The sequence below is a fragment of the Globicephala melas genome, chromosome 10, assembly GCF_963455315.2.
Source record: "Globicephala melas chromosome 10, mGloMel1.2, whole genome shotgun sequence".
Lineage (NCBI taxonomy): Eukaryota > Metazoa > Chordata > Mammalia > Artiodactyla > Delphinidae > Globicephala > Globicephala melas.
The window spans coordinates 11,009,666-11,016,676 of record NC_083323.1 but is presented as its reverse complement, the minus strand read 5'-3'; positions in this window follow the sequence as shown (position 1 = coordinate 11,016,676).

The window sequence follows — 7,011 nt, the reverse complement described above, 5'->3', positions numbered from 1 at the left end:
GAGAGGCCCGTGCACCTCAAGGAAGAGTGGCCCCCGCTCACCACAGCCGGAGAGAGCCCTCGCGCGCAACGAAGACCGAATGCAGCCATAAATAAATAAATTTTTTTAAAAAAGTTAATCAGATTACATCACTCTTTTTTTTAAAACACTCTCATGGATTCTCTCTCCCCTTTGAAAGAAATCCAGAGGATGACTGTGGCCTACAAGTCCCTCTGCCCTACTTACGGACCCCAACACTACGGGGACTGGAGCGGTAGGACAAATGGAGGCCCGTGTACCATGTGTCTAAATACATAAGGCTGCAGAACGAGCCCACAAACCGCAAATAAAACAATTCTGCCCTTCTACCTTGACGAGCAGACCTTCATGGCAAGCTGGAAGGCCAGGTTCAAATTTAGAAGTCTTGGAGTCTTTTGGAGTTCTGTGCCAGAGGTGATGGCATGGAAGGCAGACCCTAGGCCGCAGCTTGCCCACGCCCTCGCCTTTCCACCCTGGCTCCATCTGAAACTGAGGATACCTGCCAGGTCCCTGGAGACATTTGTGTTTGCAACCCCCTGGGGGCTGAAGACAGCATTGGGCATAGAATCAGGGAAACTGGATTCTTAACGTGTATCTCCTGGTTTCTCCCCGTATTGTGCTTTGTTCTGTATGCATGTGTAATGTGTGGGCATGCATGCGTGTGTGTGTGTATGTCTCCAAGTGTGCGTGTGCACACACGTCTGTGTATGTGCATGTGTGTGCAGGTGCGTGCATGCCCGTGCATATGCATGCGTGTGCATGCACGTGCACGTGTGTATGCATGCATGCATATTTACATGTGTACGTCAACAGGAGTGTGAGCTCCCTGAAGGCAGCACCTGTGCCAGATTCATCTCTCTATCCTTTCTACCTGTGAAGAGTGGTTGCTAAATGCTTGTGGAATGAATGAATGGGCCAGTATAGCACAGTTATTAACAGTGTGGGTTTGGACTCAGCCAGATTTAAGGTCAAAATCTTCCTATGCAGCTCACCCTCTAGGTCACTTTGGTTCAGTTTCCTAATCCCATAGAGCCTCGGTTTCCTCATTTTCAGAGCGGGGATAAAAATATGACCTATTTTATGGGGGTTGGTGTGAGGATTAAGTAACAACAATCAGAGCCAACATGCACTGAGCTGCTTTCCGAGCCAGACACTGTTGTAAGGGCTTTGCAAGTGCTAACTCATATACTCCTGCAAATTTTTTTTTGGGGGGGGGCGGCTGTGTTGGGTCTTCGTTGCTGCACGTGGGCTTTCTCTAGTGGCGGCGAGCGGGCGCCACTCTTCACTGGGTGCACGGGCTTCTCACCGCCGTGGCTTCTCTTGCTGCAGAGCGCGTGCTCTAGATGCACGGGTGCACAGGTAGTTGTGGCTCGCGGGCTCTAGAGCGCAGGCTCAGTAGCTGTGGTGCACGGGCCTAGCCGCTTCGCGGCACTCGGGATCCTCCCAGACCGGGGCTCGAACCGGTGTGCCCTGAATTGGCAGGCGGATTCTTAACCACTGCACCACCAGGGAAGCCTCACTCCTGCAATTTTATGGTGGAGGGTTAGTTAAACAGTAAACTCAGAGCATCTCGGCCGTTATCATACTTATCAACGGAGAGGATATTCAGGATCCTTAAGCCTCAGGGAGCATCTTCTCATGAATCTTGCTCAGATTCTGACTGATGAGGCCGTCTGGAGAGGGCTGTGAGATCCAGCAGGCAGCGCTCTGCCAGGCTCTCTCACACAATTTGACCCTCTGGTCGGACCGGTAGTTTTCTTGCGGTTTACGACATTCTTCCTCTAGGTAGCGAGGCAGAGTGGGAACTGGGCCTCTGGGTCGCAGCGCCCCCTGGTGGTCTATTTCCGTAAATATTTTGATTACGTGCAGAGTCGTTTCCACAACTCAAGTGCAGTGATAGTGGATGACATATATGGGGAAAACAATAGAATTCGATGTGATGTTTTAAGTCAGAGGGGAGCAAGGTGTGCAGGGAGAGATAGACCAAGAAGGGACCAAGACCTACTAAGGAAATGATCATCAATAATAACATTAACATCAATGATTTACTGCCCACCTTCCATGGGCCAGGCATTGTACCGAGTGCTTGGCGTCCAACCACCTTATTTAACACACTTCCAGAAGGTATGTATCACAAGAACAATGACTTTCATCTGGAACTTAGCACGCAGTAGGTGTCTGGGATGTAGAAGGTGCTCACTGCATTTTGAACAAATGAATAAGGCAATAATCCTATGAAGCAAATAATATCTCTATTTAGAAAAATGAACAAGGAAACTGATGGTCAGAGAGGTCACAGAGCTCGTGTGTGCCAGAGCCAGGGCACCTGAGTTCCAGACCCAGCTCTGCTGCTGGCGCGTCACAGAGGAGGGCAGGGGCACGTGGCCTCACCCACACACTCTCTGTCTTCAAATACTGCTCTTGAGGGCCTGCCAGGTGGCTCCTTATGGCTCAGAGAGGAGGTCCAGTGAAGCTCCCCTCATAAACTATAAAGAGACACATGTGGGTCAGGGTTGGGGAATTCAGGGCATGAGGGATTCCCCAGGAATCTTGTTCAGTCTAATCTAAGATTTTCCTTCTCTTCCCTAAGAGAGTCACTGATTCAGGCAGCAGGCATTTACTGCGTTCCCATGATGGGCTTCTGGGAGCATCTCCTGGTCCTGCAGAAGCTGCACACCTCCTCCCCAGCCCCTGACCATCACCGCGCTCCCTTTCCTGCAGCTGGAGCTCTTAGCCCCAACAAGTGGCTACTCAGAGGTAGGTTTCCTCATTCTACCTCGCACACCCACAGCCCCCGAATGAGTAAGGTTTGAAAAAGCCTGTGCATTTGGTGACATTTAGATCCAGTCCTCATTCAGGCTCTCGCAATCCCTCAGGCATGTTCTGAGTGTATTGAAACTTTCCTTGGAGGCGTGGTTATGAATGGATATTAGTAAACCTTCGTAATGCAGCGATGCCCCTTCTCTGGGTGGCCCCCAGCATTTGGTCCTTGAGCCTATTTATTTTTCATATTCCATCCTCTTTGCCACTGTCTGAATGTCACTTTACTGTCATTGGCTTCCGACTGCCCCTAGCAGTTTTCTTCCTCCTGATTCTGTGCTTCAAACCTCTGAGCTGTTAGGTTTGGGTGTAACCTTCAAAGCAACCTGGCGGGAAGGGAGGGCCAGCGTGCATGCTTCTGTGAATAAAATATGTGAGCTTTACTGCCCGGACCGGGAGCTACCAATTCGGACAGCTGGATGACTTGTGTGTGAGTTTTACTCACGGGCTGTGGCGGGGGGAGGGGGAGGGGGGAGGTTATCACAGGTCAGTTCTCGAGATGCAGGAGGTCACTTCAGGCATTTCTTTGTATCTACCCAGAAAGGCTGGATACAGATGTGCTCTGCTGGAATGTGTGAAGGGTTTGGCTCCCCTCCCTGGCTATTCCTCTGCCTCGTTCTCCTCCTACGGCAGTAGCAGCAGTGGTAGAGGCGGAGGGACACGGGGAACCGCAGCCGGCCCGCTGCTGACAGTGTCTGGCCTCAAATTACACAGTATCAGAGCTCGGGCATAAAATTAGCAGCAGTGTTCTGTATACGAGGAGCCACAGGGAAAATACCCATATTCAGCAGATCCACGGGCAGGGACAGAAGAAAGGGAGAGAAGGAGCTGGGGAGGGAAAGAGCCGGCCCACCGCAGGCCCCTGGCCCTTCCCTGGGCATCCTTGTCCCTGCCCCCTACCGCCGAGCCAGGGCCACGGGAGGCTTCTGGGGGTGGAGGGGGCCGGGGACGGGGAGGGAAGGCCTTGAGAAACCTGGGAAGGTGAATTTGAGGGCTTGTTCTACCCTACACACACACACACACACACACACACACACACACATTGAAAACTTTGAATAAGATTTAGAAATTCCCACATCTAGGCACTTTTCACATTTTTTTCTTGTTAATTCTTACTACAACCCGATTCGGTAAACCTATTTTACACATGAGTAAAGAAAGGATGAAAAAGGACATATTAGCTCACCCAGGTTCACATGCTGTAAACGTATTCATGTTTATGGTCATTTTGTGCCCACTTAGATTCCAGCATTTAAATATATCCTCTCTGCAGCCACTATGGAGGACAGTATGGAGGTTCCCTAAACGACTGAAAATAGAGTTACCCTATGATCCAGCAATCCCACTCCTGGGCATATCTCTGGAAAAGATGGAAACTCTAACTTGGAAAGATACATGCACCCCAGGGTTCACAGCAGCACTATTTACAATAGCCAAGACATGGCAGCAACCTAAATGCCCATCGACAGATGAACGGATCATGAAGATGTGGGATGTATACACAATGGACTATTACTCAGCCATAAAAAGCGTGAAATAATGCCATTTGCAGCAATACGGATGGACCTAGAGATCATCATACTAAGTGAAGTAAGTCAGACAGAGAAAGACAAACACCATATGATATCACTTATATGTGGGATCTAAAAAAATGGTACAAATGAACTTATTTCCAAATCAGAAATAGACTCACAGACACAGAAAACAAACTTATGATTATCAAAGGGGAAGGGGAGGGTAAATTAGGAGCTTGGGATTAACATATATGCACTACTATATATAAAATAGATAAACAACAAGGACCTACTGTATAGCACAGGGAACTATATTCAATACCTTGTAATAGCCTATAATGGAAAAGAATTTGAAAAAGAATATATGTATATATATATAATGGAATCACTTTGCTGTATATCAGAAACTAACACAACATTATAAATCAACCGCAATAAAAATTTTTTAAATAAATAAATATATATATATATATCCTCTCAGACTCACAATGTCACTACTGTACACATCACATGCTTGGATAGACACAGCATAAACACACTCACGCTTGTCTACACAGACTTGTACGTGTTTATAAACACGTTTGTATACAATACGTGTTTTTAACTATACACGTATGATGATGCACACAATCGCATGTCAGTGCTGGATCCTACTTTCTGGCTAAAAGTGTTGTCACTTCCTGTCTTTCCTGACCAACTCTAGGCCAGCGTCCTCCTGGACCCCAGCCGCGGCTCAGCGTTTGCCCCTCTTGGAACTCACAGACAATGGCCACATCGGCCACAAGTAACCCTGTCCTGTTACTGATCATTTAGTTGTTTCATCTTCCAGTTGAGCGGAACCCGGAGACACCAGGGACTGGGTCGGAGTCATTGTTTGTATTATTTCTGGCTCTTTGGGTGTGAATTCTTCTGTACGTTCGGTCTATGAGCTAGCTTTCATAGTGGAGAGGCTCTTTCCACCATTTGTAATCTTGGTCTGTGAGCCCACGGGACAGTTTCGCTATTGCTCTGCAGGCTCATGGACTCCAAAGTATTTTGAGGTAATGCTTCAGCTTGGGAATTCTATACCACGTGGGCAGCTTAGATCTCAGATCAGTGCACGTTTCAGGCTTGAGGCTCTGATCTGGTGTATGTCTCTCTCATTCCACCCGTGGCCTGGGAGAGTATCTCAGTTCCTGCAGTGACCCCAGGCTGATAGCTGAGACGTTCTATTCCTTTCATCAGTTCTGACACTCAGTTTCACACTGGGAGCGCAGGTTTGACTTCCTGCCGACAGAGCAGGACCTATAGCCTGGACCTAGTCCCAGATTAGGCATTAAAATCTCAGCCCTATGAACCCATTTCCACCCTTGGTTTTCCCATTGGGTGTGGCGTGCCTCTCACTGGTATAGATTTCCCCTCTCTTAAAATCGGAAAATTACACGTTCTTGCTTTTGAGCTGGACTCTTTATGTTTAAAATACTTAAAAATTTATTATCTAGCAGTTTTTATATGCCTGGAGTAGGATGGGAAATTTCAACTTGTGTTCACCCTGCCATGTTAGTTTATATCTATATTCTAAATGCCTTTCTTGGTAAATAGTTGTTGATTGGGTATCTCTCTCCATTTTTCTCCTTTCTTGTCTTCTCTTCTGTCCTTCTCCAAAGCGGTCTCTGCCTCCCAAGGAGTCCATAAAGGATCTTGGTTTCAGAAGAGCCTTTGGCCCTGAAGAGAGGGAGGGAGATCCTCACTGGGTCAGGGCTGCAGTGCTGGGCCCAGAGCATACTTCCTCCTGGGGACTCTGCCTCCACCCTGAACTCTACTGGGGGCAGAAGGTCCCTTGGGGTGGCTGGGTAGAGCGGGACGAGGTTCAGAGGAAGGACTTGAGGCTCCCAGCTGCCCTTCATTCTTGGAGCCAGACAGCCCTTGGGATCCTGAGAATGGCTCGTATTCCCAGTCCCTGTGTCTGGGAAATAACAAAGGAACTGCAGTGGGAAGTCCTGGTTCCAGGCTCCACCCAGCCGGGTTTGTCCCTGCAGAACCCTGTCCCAGTCCTGGGGGGTCTTAATTCAGCATGGGTTTGGGGCAGAGGGAGTCAGAAGGGCCCATTCTGTGATGGTACAAGGCACGGTTTCCCCACCATCTATATCCTCTTCCTGCTGCCTTTCTACTTTGTATCTGTGATGCATGAGTTTATATGAATGTGAATATGAGTGTGTGTGTGTGTGTGTGTGTGTGTGTGTGTGTGTGACCAGTTGGGGGTTCCTGGGTGTGGCTGTGAACTTCTAGGGAGAGCTCCCTCGGAATCCAATAGCCAGACATGTTAGAGGGGCCACAGGATCACCAACTAGAAGCATTGTGTTCATTTCCTGAATATTGGGTAAGCACTTGCAATGTGCTAGGCACTGCGCTAGCTGGGAAGACAGTGGTCAAACATATAAATGCACAAACAAACATGAAGTTACAATAGTTCCGAATGTTCTAAAGCAAAAGTACAGGGATCTGGGAGAGAATATCAGAGAGAGAGTGACATATGTAGGGTGAGTGTTCAGGGAAGATCTCCCTAAAGAGGTGACTTCCAAGTCGAGCCCTAAAGGAGACAGGGAAGAACATTCCAGCAGGCGAACAGCATGCACAAAGACCCAGAGGAGAAAACATCTTGGAACATTCTAGAAATGGA